This window comes from Athene noctua, chromosome 1 (assembly GCF_965140245.1).
Source record: "Athene noctua chromosome 1, bAthNoc1.hap1.1, whole genome shotgun sequence".
Lineage (NCBI taxonomy): Eukaryota > Metazoa > Chordata > Aves > Strigiformes > Strigidae > Athene > Athene noctua.
The window spans coordinates 78,788,969-78,808,689 of record NC_134037.1 but is presented as its reverse complement, the minus strand read 5'-3'; positions in this window follow the sequence as shown (position 1 = coordinate 78,808,689).

Sequence of the window (19,721 nt, the reverse complement as noted above, 5' to 3'; positions counted from 1 at the left end):
TAAAAACGGGTGAATTTATAGCCATTTACACCTATTGATATTCAAAGCTCTTGGTATTGATAGGTCTCAATGTCTACCAATATAAAAATCAGTCTCAAGACCAACAGGTATAGAAGCCTATCAAGTCTGAAAGGTATCAGTGCCTATCAATATGTAGCAAAATTATTCGGCTTCAATGCCTATGAATGTCAAGTGTTGACATTCATAGGCACTCTATTGTTCTTGAGCCCTACCGATATCAAAGGATTTCTTGAGACCAATAGTATAGATGCTTCTCAAGACAGGCAAGTATCAAATGCCTATCTACAATAAAATCAGATTCACTGAAATGTATAGGTTCTACTAAAATTAAATTGACCATAAGTAAACATGACTTGGTAACACCCTTTTTGAAGTATCAGCTGATGCTGATTTTAAGATGACTCAAAGAGAAAATCCAGATACATTACATGTACAGTTTCTGTAAGCAATCCAGGCTTTGTGGTGGACAAAAAGAGGTTTTTGCTAACTACCCTGAGAAGACAAACTTTTGAATGGCCAAAAGTCTTCCTAAATATAATAGCATTCTGAGGTGCCCCAAAACATCCATGCATTGGAAAATGACTTGAATTTATACATACTCCAGTCAGGTGTGAAATTGTCTACTCTACTTTGCCTATTTGTTCCTATTTAGAAATTTACAGGTAATGGTGCATCTCATTTTCCCTGGCGAGCTGAGAAGTGCTGCCTTTTGTGTCTGGCTGTGATATTTAAAGATGTCTTCACTGTTTCTGTCAATACAGTGGCAAAATTTTATTTAATTAGCTGCAATGTCTCTGGTATCCTAGGACTACTTTTGTTAGTACTGTATCATACTGCATGGTGCAACAGAGCTGTACCTTCAAAGTCAGAATGGCAGATCTAAAAAATTCGCCATTACTTCCCTTATTACTTTTACTATGCTTCAACTCACTTATCATGTACAAACCTGAAAATTTTGAAATACATTTTAGTTAAATTAGTGTGCAAGCCACTCTTATTTTAAATAATTGGCCTTTGGCTTACTCTAAAAATAATAAATGTCCTATGCAGTGTTTTGTACTGATTCAACTAAATCAGTGTAAAGGCACTGGCAGTGGACATAATAATTAAAAATTAGTTGAAGATAGAAAGCATTATTGCATTATGGCTCTCAAGTTCACTATCTCTATCCCTCAGCAAAGTGAGAACAGGTTATATGAGCAGTTTTCCTCCAGTCAGTGCTGTCACTGACAGTTTCAGGCAAACCGCTTGACTTTGCAGTGGAGGGGAAGAGGAGTGCTCACACAAGCAACACAGTGCTGCCCTGGGAACAGTAACATCCAGCAGAGACTTGGTAGCAGTCAGGTGAGAGGAGGGCCAGTGATTACATATAAAAATGACACAACTATTTCTGCAACAAACCTCTAACCCCAGTTTCTGCCCCATTGCACTTTCTCACAGGCCATGAGCGTGGAGGTGAATGGCCACAGCAACTCAGCTGATAAGCACTTAGTCACTATTGTACAGCAATTTATTGTGAGCCTGGGTTCTGGACCACAAGTATGAGGTGTTATTGTTAGTTATAATACTTATTGAGTACCAGTCTTTTCATGCTGACCACCTTGAGGAAGGAGTGTAGCTGTTAACAGATGGTTAAGAGAGTACTGAAGAAAAAAACCCCAAACACAAAAATTATTTCCACAGACTTCACTCTCAGACCTTTCTAGACAGCCTGGTGGCTCCTGCCATTGTTCCCCAGCATCCTCTGCTTTCTTCCTTGGCCCAAGCCCCTAGCATAAGTTACCATTCCTTTGTCAATGTGTGCCTGAGTACACATACATTGTTTATAGTTCCCATGATATCACTGGTCTTTGGCCAGGGCCCTACATCTGTGCTTGGTGCTCCTACTCCAGACTTGGGCAATTGCAGAGGAATAAGGGAAGGTAAGTCAATCTTTAAAGCAATATAGCAGATCATGGATCTGCAACCAGAATGTCAGTTGTAAGAACAAAGAGACTAATTTTCAAAGGTAACAAACAGATCTCTTTTTAATGCTTCTAATTAGACATCGTTTTCATGGGTCAGTCAAGAAAAATGGGAAAGAGGAAAACTTCTGTCTCTGCAGTCAAAACATGAGAGAGCCAGGAAAATGAGAGAAGGAAAGATTATAATCTTCTTCAAAATAAATGGCACCTGTGAACAGCCTGATACTGGAAAAAAAGTCATGCAATCCAACATATTTGAAAAAAACATTCTCTTAAGAGAAGGACATAATATTCAAGTACTATATTTTAATTCTTATCCACTATTAATGACATCAAAAAATTTGGAGGATAGGCTGATGATTAAAGGCAAAAAGTAATATAAAGCATAAAAAGTATAGAACTAAAAAGTTCTTATGTCTTTTATGTACATCTGTTATATGGAGTCAGCTTTTTCAGAAATAATATAAATAACGCAGCAAACATTATTGCTGTTAAAGCAAGTTCTGTTCTAGTATTTAAAGAAATTTGGGGAGATTTCCAGTTCATCCTTTAAATAACAGGAGTTCTGTTTTTCTGTTTTATCTTTTTTTTTCTGGCCAACATTATTCGTGGATAAATACCAGGTTTGCTAGTTTATTCTTTTTCTAAATCTTGGAGAAACATGATACAGTTGCTTGTAAACCACTTTCTCTTGGTTAAAGGCCCAGATTGTAAAGTATATTTTCTGAGCCACAGATGATTAAAAAAAATTAAATCAGAGGATTAATGCCTTATTCTCAATTCACAATGTGCCCAAGGAAGAAAATTGCCTCAAATGAATGTCAATGGCAAAACTCCATCGACCTCATCAGGCCAAGATTTCAGTCCTTGTTCTTTGCCATTTTGCTGATATGAAAATTCAAATATCTGTATCTTTTGATACAAAGTCAATCTCAGAATATCATGCATATGTTAGCATCAAATAAGAAAGGGGAACAATTATGTTTGGTAACTAAGCAAGTATTTAGAAATGGAATCGATGTTTTCAGACATTTTTCATAGCACTTATCTTTCATTATTAGCTAAAAGTAGCTTTCTTCTATTGTTGTTAATATTTTAGTCTCCTCGGCACCAGGGCTGCAAATCCATACTGAGCCTTAGCTCTCAAGATTGTTGTCTCAGATCTGGTCAAGCTCAGCAGTGACTGAACACTGTCACCATTTGACAGCTGTTTGGGGTCTGTATGAAATGCCTGATGAGTTCAGTGCAGTCCCAGGGAGCTGCTGCCTACATTACAAAAAGTACGACCAGCAATGACATTAATTAACAACTCAGGGAGTTTCCAGGCAGCCAACAACTGAGTAAACTGCAGATGATGGAATTACTCTGGCGCCTCTGGGGTAGTCCTTTCTGGCCAAAAATGCTGCTCATGGGTGAAGACGGTGTGAAATCTTGCACTAAACTAACACAAATTGGTGAAGGATTTTATTCTCCAAGGATGCCAGCCCAGCACCTTTCATCTCCACTAGAAATATAGTGAGTTGCACACAAAGAAACAGAGAAGAATAATTTCTCCTCATTGTCCCAGCAGCTTGGCTGGGCATTATTTTACTTTACAACATGGCCAGTGGGCGTGAGCTCTGAACTTTCAGCTCTGGGGGTAAATTAAGTAAAAAACTCATTTTAGAAAGTAGCACATTAAACTAAGAAAATGTATATGTAAATCTTTCCCCTAAGCTCTGGAGCAGTCTTCCTGGGGCCGGCACAGCTCCAACATAAATGATGGCTGCACAGCTGCCTGGCAAAATTTGCAAGCCCTCCTGCTTGCATGTGTGCAGAACAGGAGAGAAGCCGCAGACTGACCTGAAAGCTGCTGACAGCACCTCTATAAATATGCAGCTGACTTCTCTCAGCTTTCTTTGTTGTCTCAAACTGCTGAATGATTTTTCAAGTAAATTTCACACTCTTCTTCAGACAACTCATTCAGCTCATTTGACTTTATTTATTCATTCCTTGCTAACAGAAGTGGCGGAGATGAACAACTCCATATGTACAGCAAAACAAATATACAAAATGAAATTCTAAAGGAAAGGAAAAAAAAAAAAAAAAAAAGAAAGAAGTTATTGTGTTTCCTTGATCCTGCTGGCAAATCCAGAAGAAAGTGGACAGTCCTGCCTTCAGATGACAGTTGAAAGAGGGATTGTCATGACAGAGTGAGTTCTTCATTTCTGCAGCATGCCATTCACCCGCCTGGGCACACAGCTGAAGACATCACTACCTGGAAAGTTCATCCAACATTCAACTTCCATGATTCGTCTAAATTTCATATTGTAATATCTCTCCCTAGACATGCTAGCATCACTAGAATAGAATATTTTACATATATATTTGTTATCTTGGGGAAAAAACTAGTATTTTCCAGTCAATGTAATTTACATGAATGCAAGATACATTCACTGTGAATATTGCACACTGGAAGTTATCTGAAGCTAATAATAGCTATGAACTTTACTTATTTGTTATCTCCTAGAGGTAGATTACACTTTCTATTAATAAAAATAAGGAAAGATCCACAGTCCTGGGATTGTGCTTCAACATAACACCCTTGATAAATGTTACCCAGGTGCCAATTTAGTCACCATAAGCAGTTGGCTCAGCACTGATGCCTTAACACGGCAGTCTATCAAATCTCTGCTCCCCACGCTTTATCCCTGCAGAACAGTGACTGCTGGGAATCCTCTTCATTTACCCACTCTAAGGAAGAGAAGCCTGTTGCTTAGCCTAACAAAATCTGCCGCAGCTGTGACTAACACTTGCCATGTTCAGTGGACACAAAGATCAGAGTTTGCATCATGATGTCTAGATTATACTGTAAAAAAATCTCCAAAATGACAGTCTCAATATATATCTCATCAATATAACCCCACACCAAACAAACAAAAAAACCAAACCCAAAGCCAAACCAGAAAGGTTGTTAACAAAAGAAAAACCTGGACAAAACACAGGACTCTTTCCTTCCCAGCATCCTCCTTTTGGTTTCTCCCACTTCTTTCCTGATGCCTGTGCTGTGTCCCAAACTCCTCTTTTGGTTGCTTGTTTGGATCTTCTCCCACTCTCATCTTGCAATTACCACTTGTACCACTTCTGTTACTGAGGAGATCAGTGCTTTTTGGTCACTTGAATGTCATGCCTCAAAGCTGAGGCCCACTCTGCTAGGCCTCGGTGTGGAGTGACTCTTCTGCCTTTTATACTTCAACAGGACCCTGTCAGCTCCATCAACTTACATGTTTTCTGAATCACTGTGAACCATATGTTCCACTGGGGACATGAAAATGATTCTGACAGTCCCACAGGGCTCAGTTATTACAGCCAAATAATCATCACAGTCAAGTCAGCAGTGTTAGTCCAGTTCCCCAGGGATCCCACTAATGGGCAGGGATCAAAGGCAGCTCCCAGGGCCACCGGTGCAGAACCAAGATCCTCAGAGGGACAATAAAAGGGTTCAGCTGCAGACACAAATCCTGTGCAACCACAGCCATTGTTTTTTACTTCTGGCTGTGGAACAGGGTGGAGAGGGAGAGGAGGGTGTCATGTGCTACTTTTAAGGGGTCTGTGAAACCAAATTAAGGAAAGCTAAGCCCATGATTTACCTATGAGAAATTTCTTACAGGGCTTGCAAATTTCCAGAAGCACCAGAAGTGCTTAATTGCATCTTCTTGGGATACACGCCCATCGTTTTATTTATTTGTAACGGTCATTGTGTTACAATGGCTCTGTGAACAAAGGTAAGGGGGGTCAAGCTGTACCTCTTTGGGAGTGATGCTTATGTTAGAGCCTCTAAGTATGTGACCACTTCTTTCTTTGATTTGAAGGCCTTGATGGTCTATTTCCTTCCTATTTTTAGCTATTTTATTACTATTTTCTAAAGGAGAAAAAAACCCACAAATTATCCAAGCACTTAGACATCTTTAGATGTTACAGTTCAATAGCAGTTTACTGCCATTTTGGCAAATTGTACTCAGCAGTAAGCCACAATTAAATGAAATCTTCATTCTAAATGTCTTTAAGATAAGGGTGTAGATTTACTCTCCTCAGAATACTCTATATCTTTATTAAATGCACATGTCATTACAGCATAAAAAGACTGGCTCCTCAAGCAGACTGTGAGAGATGGGTACATTTATTTTTCTCTCTTCCTCAGATAACTACCAGAAATGCCTAGAGCAAGATTCTGTTCCTGGTAAATATCGGGCAAACTGGGAACTTTCTCCTTTTACAGACCTACCCCATTCACTGGTACTAGGCTTGTAGATTAGGGGAGGGAAGGGTAATAAAAACCACTCAAGAAAAAAAAAAAAAAAAAAAAAAAACCACCAACCAAAACCCCACACCCAACTGATAAAACCTCACCAGAACTCTCCTCACCCTACTGCTTAGCAAAAAAAAAAAAATCACTTGCTTAAAGCTGCATCCACAAATGCAGTGAAATACTCCATGCTTAAAAATTCTGTTTATTTGCAAGCCATTAGGCTCAGCACCATCATTTCAAAGAGATAGAAACAGTTGATAAGGAGATGATCCTCCACCTTATGTTAGCATGACCATTTTGACTCAGAGAAGCTGGGAGAAAAAGACCATCCAGGTGGTGCTCATCTTTTTGCCAGCACTGTCTTGTATGAGCAGGGAGCACTGTGGAGGAAATCTACCCCAGCCTCTGCTTCCAAATTCTATCTTTTATGTATACATATCTGGGAAATTGTTCAAGCATCAGCACACACTGGCTGGCCTCTGGCTGAAGCTGGATGCTGCAGTTCCCTCCCTGCAGGGATAGGCAGCCCTCCAGGATCCTGCCATTAGCACTCAGGTGAGAAGGAGTGCCCAGCTGAGTGCAGGGCTGATCAGCAACACCTTTTTTTCATAGGTGTCCAACACTGGGGCTTGCAGAAGAGAATAAAGTGAGAAGCATAAATCTGAGATTTGTCTCTCCAACACAATTCTTAGTCCACAGCAGCAAAAAAGCTGCCACTACTTTTCCCTTGATGCTTTCCTGAAAGACTAATAAGTTGTCTGTGCGCAGCACAGGGCAAAATGCAAATAGACTCCATCTGTATTTCCCAGTAGGTTTTTTGTGACTGATATTCCTATACTGCTTTAAAAAAAAAAAAAAAAAAAAATTCCCAACACCATTTAATTTGTTCTACAGGGAAACAACAGGTTAGATAGCCAGTCTTACCAGAGTCCCTCCAACCTCCAACTACAGAGGGATCACCCTACAGCATCAGGATGACAGGTGATGATTGGTGTATTTAAAATCTCCAAGGGTAGGGTCCATGGGTTCATCCTCATCTGCCTCCCATCACCACTGTCATCCTCAACAGGCATCACCATGGCAAGCCCAGTACTTTGGAGGAGCTCAGGAGTTAGAGCTGTGTGAGACAACATCGGCACCAGTGTTTCAACACTGCATGTTTGATATAATCTAATTACAACTGTGACGAGCAACTGCTGGGCTGTGTTGGTGTTCTGCAAAGTAAAGAGCTCCTGACAAAAAGACATAATTTTCACACAAACCAGAAAAATGAAGAGTTGCCTTCCAGATAGCTCTAGCTGACTATAGGGAACACCAAAGTGAGCAGCCTATTTATTATATTACATCTGACATTATGAGAGCCTGTGTAATGTAATTATCCATAAAAGTCCCAACAGTCTGCCAATTGTTCCTCACAGGTGTACTTGTTTTTAAGACAGCGTTGCTAGACATCCATTACTTACAGCCTTCTGCTTGCCTTTATCTGTTCTCTGAACATTATTAGAAGATCTTTTGCCATGAATAATGTTTTGCCAATAGCTGAATGAAAAAATTTTGAAACCACACACAAACTCTTGTTTTGAAAATATAGATGTATTAGTATTGTTACTATAAGTTTTTTTATTTAATTCTCTGTTTGGATAGGATTTGATGAATATATAACATCTTCGTCATCAGTATGTTGGAATGGAAAATCTCTTTTGTGGACTGTGGGTTTACTCTGGTCCCAGAGAGCCACTGGGTGCCTGGGGTTTATTCCACTAACTTCTGTAACTTCACGGAGGAATACAAGATGCTGTGCTTCTACAAAGAAAGGGATCTTGTCCCACAAGATTTGGCAGTACGCAAACTTACGGTCCAAACTGATTTATAGAACAGGGGCGTTGCTCTTTGGAAATGAATACCAGGACAGAGTATTATGATCAGGAACACACTGAGGAAGTAAGGACTCAAAATGGTCCCTGTTTAAAGAGGTGTTGGATGGTGAAAATGTTTGAAAATTTATGAGTAGCATGTTGTCTGTTTATGCTGTTTTCAGACTGGCTTTTTGCTCCTTTTCATGAATTGCAGATTTTAATGAAGGCTGGTGAAAAGAGAAAGAAATAAGGAGGATCTTTAACAGGAAATACAGAATGGTGTATTCCATCTGACCTGTAAATATATATAAACTGCATTGTTGTAGATTTCCTATGGAAACTGTTTGTGAAGTTTTGGCAAATTCTGTGTTTCACTGTGGCAAATTCTGTGTTTCACCGAGTCCATTATTAATATCCTGCCAAGGAAATATATCATAAGGTCACTGAAGAAGGGATGGTCAACTGCTTCTGTAGACAGCTGTAATTAGCCTCTAAGCTTTAGGATATTAGAAGGTTGCCAGAGTAATGAGAAAGGGTCCTACTTGCATACATACAGTGAAATTAGTTACATACCTGGTGAAGCACATTTGCTTGGTTTGGGGTTCTTCAGAAAGATAAGGTACAACTAGACCATGGAATATTTACTTGTTAGAATTATATTACATTTTGTAACTTGGAGTGTACCTACAACATTTCATAATGTTAATGGTAACTGAAAAGTTTCCACAGACTAATTTCCAGGATCTGCAGTCTTAATTTAGCTCTCCTGATTGAGAAATTAATAGAGAAATACCTATTTGTAATCCCAGCCTCTTTATGATTGACAGATGGCTTCCCTGAAATGGATGTTTTGCCACACTTTGAGCTCAAGTGGCTTTATACTGTGACTGATAACACCACCTGAAGTGTCTCAGTCATGTTGATTGATCTGTACTTCATGCCATGGATTGGTCCTCCTGAGAGGAGGTACGTTTATGTTGTAGATCAGGGAAAGCCTTTGATCTTTTTTCATAAAGAGATTTGGATAAGACTTAGGACCCCAACACACAATTGTGTGTGGCTCAGTCTAAATGTGAAATCCTTAAAATCTCTGCTAAGCTGACGCTCTTCGTGTGCATGGCCCAAGTGAGGAAACACCCAAGAATGAAAGCACACCTAGCTCAGGGTGTGCTGGTGGTTAGAGCACTTTTATGAAGAGAAGGGCACCACTGTTATATCCTCTACATCATTTCTAGCTTTTCCTGTTACAAGTCCTACTCCCCTCTCAGTATGCTGCCTTTGTGGATCTAATTCTTAGTCAACAGACTCTTTGTACCTCATAAGAAGCCTACACATTTAAGTTGGAGTCATGAATCTTTTCAGGCCACCATGAACCTAATAGTAAAATTGCATTGCACTGCAACAGTAAATATTCTATATTGTCAATGGCAAAAATTATTTCAGATTTCTGAAGTAATAGATGGAAAATCCTCACTGGAAGCTTCTGCCTCCTAACCATGACATCTGTGATGAGTGGAAAGAATTTCTAAACAAAGGTGGTTTTAACTAGGTATGTTTTTAAAAGGTATTATGAGAATATTATGAGAATATTATGAAAGACTGGTGTAAGCATGGAAAGTGTGGTATTCACACATAGTATCAGGTAAAGATAAGCCTTAGTCTTTCCCTTCGTTTTATATACAACTTGCCCGACTAGAGTTTTGGTGTCCCACATAACACTCCTTACAACATTGTCCATCCAATCCTAGAGACACACTGGAAACATAAGAATCACAACAAGAAGAAGGGATTCACTTTCCAAGGGAAGATGATAGCTCTGGGAAATGAATCAGGCTGTTTGCTTGGCAGTAGGATGGGGAGGAAGAGACACATATGCAGCCATTTGAGAAAATACAGACCTAAACATATTGGGTCCTCTGCTCTCCACAACCAAGCTATTGTGGCACTGTGGAGTGACACAATCAAGAAAGTTATTCAGTTAACGATGAGCACCCTGGTTTAACAAAATGAAAATATTACCTTTGCCCTGATAATGTCCAATGATGATTCTTCATTACTGGAACTCCACTAAATCAACTGTCTGCCCAAGTGCAATGTCATTAGGTAGCAAAGATTTTGGCTGTGGCAGAAGGAGATTTCACTGAGGTCACTGGGACTTAGAGCAGCCCTTATGAGACCCACTGGATATACATTATGTGCTCATATTCATCCAGCTGTGCCACACCCTAAAGCAGACGCACTTTCTGGAATGCATAGGCCTTGGTACACACTGAGTTAAACACGGAGCAGTATCTCATCTCGTTTGAATCCATGCTCTGCTTTCCAATTATGTTTCTTCTTATTAAGGATATATAAAGGGAGGAATCAAATGCTTTTTGCTGCACATAGTGTCACGCCCTTGTAAACCCCACCTGCTATGTGTGCTGTGCTTTCATGCTGTAGGAGAGCACTGAGTAAGATCACTTTCTGAAAACAGTATTGGCACCAGAAAAGGTCCTCTTTTGACTGAAAGAAAACACAACAAAACAAAAAGATATCAAGGGAGGAAATCTCACAGCAACAACTCTGGGACCTAAAGCATATTACTATCTCACAACTTATATGCATCTCTTGTGTTGCTGTGTGCTAATCCTTTACAAGTATTCTATAAAAGGAATTATAGCTAAACATGAGCAAATCTTAAGAATAACCCAACTGGTTCAGAATCTCATTATGTTTATTTAACTAGATTTCAATCTTATTCAAACTCCATGCCAAAAAGCACCCAATCCAAGGCTTCAGGCAGTCTTGAAAAACACTCAAAAACACAAGAACATGGAAGTTACAAAGCAAAAATTGATCTAAATGGCAACATTGCATCCATCTATTTTATCCCCAAGCATTTCAAAGGCAGTTCTGTCTAGTACATAGGAAACAATAAACTGATTTACAAAAAGGGCTTGGTTCAGTCACTTGGCAGCTGCCTTGCCCTAGCGAAATGACTCCATGGTTTTTCCTGTCCGACCCTTTGCCAACCTCACCAACATGTGTTGACAATCATCTGCAGCTGGAACTGTCTATTTTCATGTACCTGCCCTCTGGCCATAGGTTCATTCCTAGATGAGTCTCAACCCTTAGTTCCTCTAAGACCTCTTGTTTCTCATGGCTATGGAAAAGAAGAGCCAGTACAAGAGCAGAGGAAACATGAGATCAAATAGGAATCCAGCAGCATTACAGGAAATGTAGAAGCTAAATCCAGGAACCTACAAGTTTATGGGAAATATTTTTTTTTTCTAGTTCTCTGTGATTTGTTGTGTACAAAATAAGACCATAAGAAACAGGATTTCCAGAAGGAGACAGGAAAACAGGAATGGCCATGCTAGGTGACACACTGATGATGGCCAGCAACTGAAGAGATGAGATAGATGACAGGGAGAAAGAATTTAGCAGGTAAGGAAAAATCTATTTGCAGATAATCCACCTAGTCTGTGAGATTATGAATCTGGCTGACTCCTTTTAAGGACCTACTGTTCTGAACAATGCATATGTTTTATTTCACTAGGCTTTCTATTTTCCAGGGTCAGCCAGGGAATATCTGCTTCTTCACTTGCTTTGTGTTCTGAGAAATTCCCCATGTTAAAAGTCCCCAAAGTTTATAATTGACTGCAACAGAGCTCACACACTTGAAGATGGATGAAGCTAAAAGAAGAGACATAGCCACAGAGAGAAAAATATTGTACTGAAGGCTGTTAACAGGGAAATACACTGCCACTGTGAATACCTGCCTGTATAACAGCAATGTTCAGCAAGGGATGCATATCTGGTGTCCCCCTAGGCTTTGCAGGTAAGGCATCTGAAAAGCCAACTTGAAGGAGCAGCTCTATCTTTTCCTGCCAAGGCCAAGAGATGCTGTTATAATATCTAGTATTCTTCCTGGAATATTTATGAGGAGTTTGGGAAGATTGATTTGGCCACTGAGGATAGATATGTGAGCATCTGCTGTAATGGCAGTAAAAAGAATTAGACTCATCAGGAATAGTGATTCATAATGATAGTGGTAGTGTTTGCTCTTTGAATATAAAGGATCTACTATGCCCTTACATCTAAGAATAACTTACACTTCTACATGCAAGAAAGGTCTTCTTTTTTCCATAGCAAGAGTCACAGTCAAGAAAGGACCCAAACATGTGTGCCCCTGCATACAGGAGTAAGTGGATGACCATTAATTGAGGTATCTCCTTTGCTGATCACCTCATACAAACAAAAGGGCTACACCATCACATTTTCAAAGACACTTGAGAAACTGTTACAGTCTGAAATAGCATAGATGAAGAAATCTGATGTACAGATCGGGCAAAAAGTAAGTCCTCACTAGTCAGTCAACACCATTTGCTGCAGAACTGAGCCTAACTGAACTTTGGGTTTCCACAGAATGAGGAGAGATGAAGTAGGCATGGTGGATGTCTTCTCTCCTCCACCTGGAATCCAAGGAGATGTAGCCTGAACTTGGCTTCTTTTTATGTATCCCATTAAAGAAATATAAATGCTCTTCATTAACCGTCTTTCCATTCTTTCTGAAATATGCCCAGAAAGTCATACTAATATCCTAAGCAAGGATTACTCACAGTCATGATGAAGTCACTCAGACTGGATGAACCCATGCCCCCTCGACTTCTGCCCCTCAGGTGAACCAGCATTTTTTAACGAGGATTATCCATGCTGTCAGTTAAGACTTTCACATTTTCCAGGAATAAGTTCCTAGTCCTAAGGAAAGGTACTATAGATCTTAATAGAAATAAAACTAACATTGTATTCTTAAAATTAGAACTTAAATTACTATTTAAAATGCTGAACCACAGATCTAATTCTCCATAAAATTCTACCTAAGAGCTTCAATAAAACTGTGAAAAAGATTTCCTGTTTAACTGCAGAGAAACTCGCCATAAATGGGTGCAATGGAGTACATTATGCTCCCTGGAGACAGTTAATTGAGCCTCCCTCCTCTTTTAGCCTGCATATTCTTTGGTTGAGCCCATGAATGCAACTGAAAGAGCAGCTCCTGGAGTACCACCCTGCTCTAAAAATGAATCTCTGCATGGTCATGCGCTCTGTTCTAGCCAGAGAAACATGCTTGCAACAAATGCTTTTATACAGGGTATTTAAGAATATGGCTGCAAAAGATTAGCAGCAAGCAGGTGCTTGCTTAAAATGAGATAGATGTGGGAAACAAATTAAAATGAAACTCTTCAAAGACCATTGAAAAACCTCCTCCTTCTAAGGAAACTCTGCCCACATTAGCAGTTTAAAAAAACCCCATGATTATTTTTGTCAACACTGACAACCTTCCTCCGTTGTGTAGTAGTTTCTTTCTCAAGTAGTCAGGTGCTGCCTGCAGAGCACAGTCCTACTCATCAGGAGCAAAGCTGACAAAATCTGCCTCTCAGCTTGGCACGTTCAGCAGATCACAGTTTATACTGTATATTTGGTGAGTCAAGCATCCATGCTGCCAAGCCTCCGTGTGTAAATGCAGGCCTACCCACACTGGCACAGTATAGCAGAAGGGGTTCCCAGACTTATTTATTAGAAAAGCATGTTTATTATACAACTATGCTTCAAAATACAACTGCCTTTTTCTTTTCTCTCCTTTTTCCCCATGGCCTCCTAGGATCTCTCTGGCACCAGAAATTCCACTGCAATTACAGCCAACAACTGCAACTCTGCCTGCAGTCCAGATATAGACTCCACACCCCTCCGGAGCAATCACTCATAATTTCAGGGGTTTAAGGAATTTCAAGAATTGCCTGCAAAGAACTAAATCTTAAAGAAGTATTGCTTGTTCACCACCTGAGACATAGGGACTGTACTTTCTATTTTAACGCTCATAAAACATGTACAAGGGCTAAGGTTTTTTTGACACATAAATCTCAGGTGCTGAAAGTTCATTCTTGTTCTGCTGCCTCTTACAGTTATTTCAGGCAGTGTGCCACTCCCAGTATTTCTGGAACTGTAATGGCCCCCTTCTGCCCACAAAAACCCATAGGTTTGCTATTACACAAACTTTGGAAGTTAAACTCCCTTTGTTGCTTCTTGATCCTTTTCTTAAGGATCAGGTGCCACTTTGCTTGCCAATCAGTCAGGAATCATACTGAAAAAAAAATATTTTAGAGATAGGGGCACAATATGTCCTAGATGAATAGAAGGTGTCCATTAATGTGTTCCTGTGAATCCTTATTTTAGAACAAGAGACAGCATGTACACCTGCTGTATATTCATTATGAGCTAAATTGTCACAGTCACTGAAAAGGGTGCACTGTGCAATTATGCACCCCATCTGCAGATCACGAAACAGTCTGGTTCCTGGCTCCCATCTACTCCTGCCTGGGCAAGAGGAGGTGGGAGAGGGGGGAGCCGCTTTGCCCAGTGGAGGTCACTCACAGCCCTGCACCACTCCTGTTCCGAGAGACCAGTCTGAATGCCTACCAAAACCCAATGTTTCTCTGCTCATAGGGAGCTATGTGAAAATGCATAGGAGGAAGATTCCTTCCCTCTCCTATTGTCATATGCAAGAAGGTGTTTCACATAAAACAGTAAGAAATATGGATCTGGCCTTTTATTTACTGTCAGTTCCAGAGCATGAGCCAGAACGATCCCTGGTACAACTCCATTGGCTTCAGCAAGTCTTCACCAGAGGTCACGCTATGCCATTAAGAGTTGAAAAAGACAATATATGCAGTCCTGTTTCTTTTCTTCCCATAAAACCAGTTTGAAAGGTTTTCTTTTCTGCCTTCATTTTATCCAAGATCTATCAAGAATATTGAATTCTATCTTTGTTGTTGCTGAAGGATTGATGAAGTGGAAAAAGCACTTTCTTTAATGTCAGGGATAAGGGGGCTTAATCTATAACAGAAAGCTAGTGCTTTACAGTTAGTTTCTACATATTTTAATTCAATGGATGCTAACCAAAGAAAACCCAGCATGTTCAAGATGTTTCAAAATTTCCCCTTCCCTTCCCATTTGCTTAGATTTAGTCTTCATGGTACAATTTATTCAAGTGCTGTGCCATACTCAGCACTGTTGTATCTGAGCACCATCCAAAGTGCATTGAAAAACGCAATTAACATTTCCACATGCTGTTTGTTTTTTTGTCCTTTTCAGGGCAGGTGTATGTGGAAGAATGTCTTATTTGGTTCTTTATTTGTTTTAAAAATGTGTCTGAGAGAAGGGGAGGTAAAAGAGAAACATTTTGCACGAGGTAAATGAGTGCAGACTCAGATGTGGTGGACTAAATGAGCACAGCCCTGGAGCCATTCCTTCCGTACTGTCTAAGAAGGGACTGTCTGTTGGATGCCTCTTAATCCTTGAATAGACAGCCTGAGACAGGGAAGGTACCGCGGTCTCACTCCTTCTTATTCCAAACTATTAGCATTAGTTATGAAAGATCTGTTACACTCTATACATCAAACCCAGAGATATATTGATCGTGATAGCATGACAGTGCCATGAGTGATGTTTTCTGGCCCTTTTAAGCATGGATTAAGAAGTAATTTAGAAATACTTTTCTAAACACAATTTACAGAAGTTGCATATTAATGACATTTTTGTGTTGTTTCAGTCCCTTCAGCTTCTCCCACCTACAGCCTGAAGTACCATCAAGAGTATTTTCTGGTCAGGTAGAGCTTAGTAATACTCCCAAGTCACACAGTTGGCTGGGAATTTTGATCTGGTTGAATAACAAAGTTTATGTAATGCTTGACTGTCTTGTACCATGTAAACTATTTCCTTGCAGAAACAAACAACCAAATAACAAATGAAAAAACTTAGTGCAACTCCACTGACGATCATGCTGAAATCTGAATTAGGTGGCATGGTGTGTGTCTACTGACATTTACATCAGAGTGATAGTGGCGACGGGAGGAAAAACTGTCTGTGGTTTAAATTCCTGAGGCTAAATGCGATACAAATATACCCTGAAGTCAACAGACCCTCACGTGTTATACATCTGTGCTGAATTTGCTTCACAATATCCTGTTTCCTAGATTTCACTGGGGCAGATGGTGGAAGAGAGCTCCCTTGAAGCAGCATGTTGTCCCCCCAGAGGGATGTCCTTATGTTTCTCAGATGTGAACTGTCTGGTTGATTGATAAGCAGTGTTGGACTCCGGAGAGAGTTCAGGTTTGCTTCTTTCACCTACAGAGCGGACTTTACTAGGACAGGGGTGTTAAACTGAGACTGTCAGAGATGTTTAAGGCAGGTGGTGAAAGTGAATGAAGGGGTGGGGAAGAAAAGAGGATGCTGCATCTCCTGAAGAGACAACCTGTTGCACATGGTGTGCTTGCCTGGAATGGCAGCGTGAATGCCAGTGCCTGATGCTGCAGAGAGGTATTCTGTCTCCTTGGCCCTCACCACCTGATAGGCTTACCAATGTGACGTGGCCTCTCCAGGTTGTTCAAAACACCCCATGATGCCTGGCAGAGAACCTGGCACAAAATCTTGTTCTCTGAAAAGACTTCTTTCTTTCCCTGGTTAAGGAAAATCCTTCTGCTTCTAAAGGAGACAAAAGCAGCCATTCAGTTCAGAGCTGGGGCTGTTTTCCTGGCTTCTAGCAAGCACACTGCACTTCAGTATTGCTGATTAATGTATTAAATGAGGGCACATTGTTTTTAGAGGGCAAGCGGCTATTTTACCTAAATGCTACTTACATGTCAGTGTTAATCAAGAAAGATGTTCTGAACCAATTCTAATAGCATAATACCATTTTTCCTTCCTTTCCCCAACCCAGAGTTTATATACACAAAGTACATGAAAGACGATGTTTTTAGCACTGACTGTCCATTTAACTTTACATAAACATCAGTGTTAGGGACACTTTTAGATTTTAACAGAAAAGTGGAGATCCACTGGCCATTTTACCCGACTCAAGGATACTGGAGAACCAGAGAAATACACTAAAATAATATGTCCACCTCAGAGGGAGATTTTAAAGAGCAGTAACTTAGGTAGTTCTGCAACAGGATCCATCCCTGCTTTTCCTACAGAGAAAGAAAAATCAAATGAGGTAGCTCTAGGGCTGCGAGTGAATCCTAGCAGTACTTCCCACCCCATAGTGCCACATGGGGATGGGACTGACAGTTATTTGTGGGAAAATTTCAGCTGTGACAAGAGCCTAGGAGAGAGGATTAAAAGGCCTCTAGGATAAAATCTAAGTGGTCCTTGTAAGAAAAATGTAGAAGTGGGCTTTTTGGGGTATGTTGAGAAGCAGGTTAAGAAAAACATGCACTGATTTAAATGTATTTTTACTGAGGCTGCTTGAAGCCTGAAGATGAAGATGCAAACCTCTGCAAACTGAGCCCAGTGGGACCACTCTAGAAAGCGTGTGTGAAACCAACACAGGATTTCACAGGGCTGTAATTGGAAACTCTGCTTCCAGAAAGTCTTCACTCAGTATTTACAGGGATATTTCTAGTAAACTGTCTGCAGACCTCAGCATATGACAAATGCTACAAAATGAGAAAAATTAATTTCTTGGTTCCTTTTCAGGATGCTGGAAAGGTATTGGGAAAAATGTAATAGTCATATTAACTTGATATGCTTCAGAACATTAATGCAAGAGACTTCTTTTTCAAATAGATTCACAATATTTATAATAACCCTTATGCTATGCTGCTTGTTGCCACCCACGTGAAGGAGATGCCATACAATGTTGTCTGATATTATTTGCTTAGCTGCAGAAATTTTGGCATGGTATTGTGTAGAAAATGAGAGGAATCAGCTGTGGGCTGCTGATATATTACCTCTTCCTGCAGCTTCAAATGGTTACAGCTCTTGTGTTGCACCCCAGAAGTGACTTTCATTACAGTAGGTGAATGCTTTCTTGCATATTAGGATTTGTTTGTAACAGATTTCTTGGAATTAAAGATACTGGATGGATTTCTAACAGGACAGTTAGTATAGCTGGCTGGCACATCAGAGACAGCTTCATTTAATGCATAATACTTCATTGGGTAACCCTTTTGCCAAGACCCAACTGGCAGCAACAAGGACCAGGTTCTGCATGTAGATGCCCACTTTTAACATCATCTTGAGACACCATCCAAAAAGAGAGGAAGCAAATCAAGCTGTCATAACAGTTAGTGAGCAATATATTCCCTGCTCACAGGCAGTGAATCAAACAGGCTTATTCAAACAGCATGTTTTTTGGGAAAGCACAAAAAGAGAAAACAATAACATGGAGAAACAATATATGGTAGGTTCCTTTGCACTCTTCTCCACTCCCTCCTACCCAAAGTGGACAAATAATAGTTCAGATCATTCTTCTTTTAACACGTTGCTGCTTATTGCCTTCCCCAAACAGACCCATCGCTTGTTGACCTCTATAGATGTTGAACTGTCCAGATTTAGCTGCTGGGTAAATTAACCTTTTGAGGAAAATCCCAGATGACTTTGAAGGCCATCTCCTGATGGCCTGCTCTGCTGTGGTTTCTACTTCTCACCAAGAATATGAAAACAGACAGCCCATGAACAGCCCTCTTAAGGAATGAAGCTTCCTTCTAAGTAGGGTCCTTCCTTGCTTACCAAGTTTGTTTAGCCCAGTTGTTTGATCTGCAGTATTAGATCTGGGTGGCTGGTCATGCTCTGTAACACTTCATTGGTTTCAATGAAAATGTCATTTAGAAATGTTTTAGGCCTCAGAGTTAAAAATAGCTTTCAAAAATTTACTACACTGTATGGGATCAAGACCCCAAACTAGTTCTAATCTTCAAAAGTTATAATTTCTCTCTGAAAACCTTTTCTTTTATTGTATTGAGTAAGTTCTGAAATGTTCTGCATCGGAATCTTCTCATACTCCAGCTGGCAATGTTCACTACTGAGGGAACAATTTTGCTGTTATGCACAGGAGTTTCAAAATCACAGTTCTCTCTTAATCCTATTCATTGATTCCAGTCCACTCACTGATACTTGTTACGGAATATGATCTTTTGATTAGTATTAAACAGAGTTGTGTGTGGTTTTTTAATAGGTAAGAACTATAGGTAAAAATGTTAATTTCATTGGCTAACTAAACTGTAATGTTAAATATGTAATTTTATAATCTCTTTCTTGTAATATGTTGACTTCTCATATTCCTTCATATTTTTACAAAAATTGTTTTTCTACAGTCTTTGTGGCTAGGTTGAAAAACATGGATATAGAACTTGGCCACATATTCTCTCAGCATAAAACCAGCAATAAAATGTGTAGTGAAGAGTGAGATGGACTATATATAACAGGCAGAGAAGAAAACCATATCCTAATGAAAACACAGTTAGATTTATCATTGATTTAATTTGAGGCAGGATATCAGTCAAGGTGTGTATATGCCTCAGGCCCTGATCACAGGAACATGTCTTTATGTGTGCACCCCCCTACCCCTACTTCCCTTTCTTATCATGATTTTCCCATCAGCAAAATCCAATATTTTGAGTACTGATGAGAGACCTGAGAGTCCATCAGTTCCAAAATGCAAGCTCCAGGTCAAAGACTGTCTGATAGCTGTTAGAGTTGTACTTTCCCCTGCTAGAAGTCAGTTTCCAGCAGAAAACTCTAGTATCCACATACGCTTGTAAGTCAGATCCC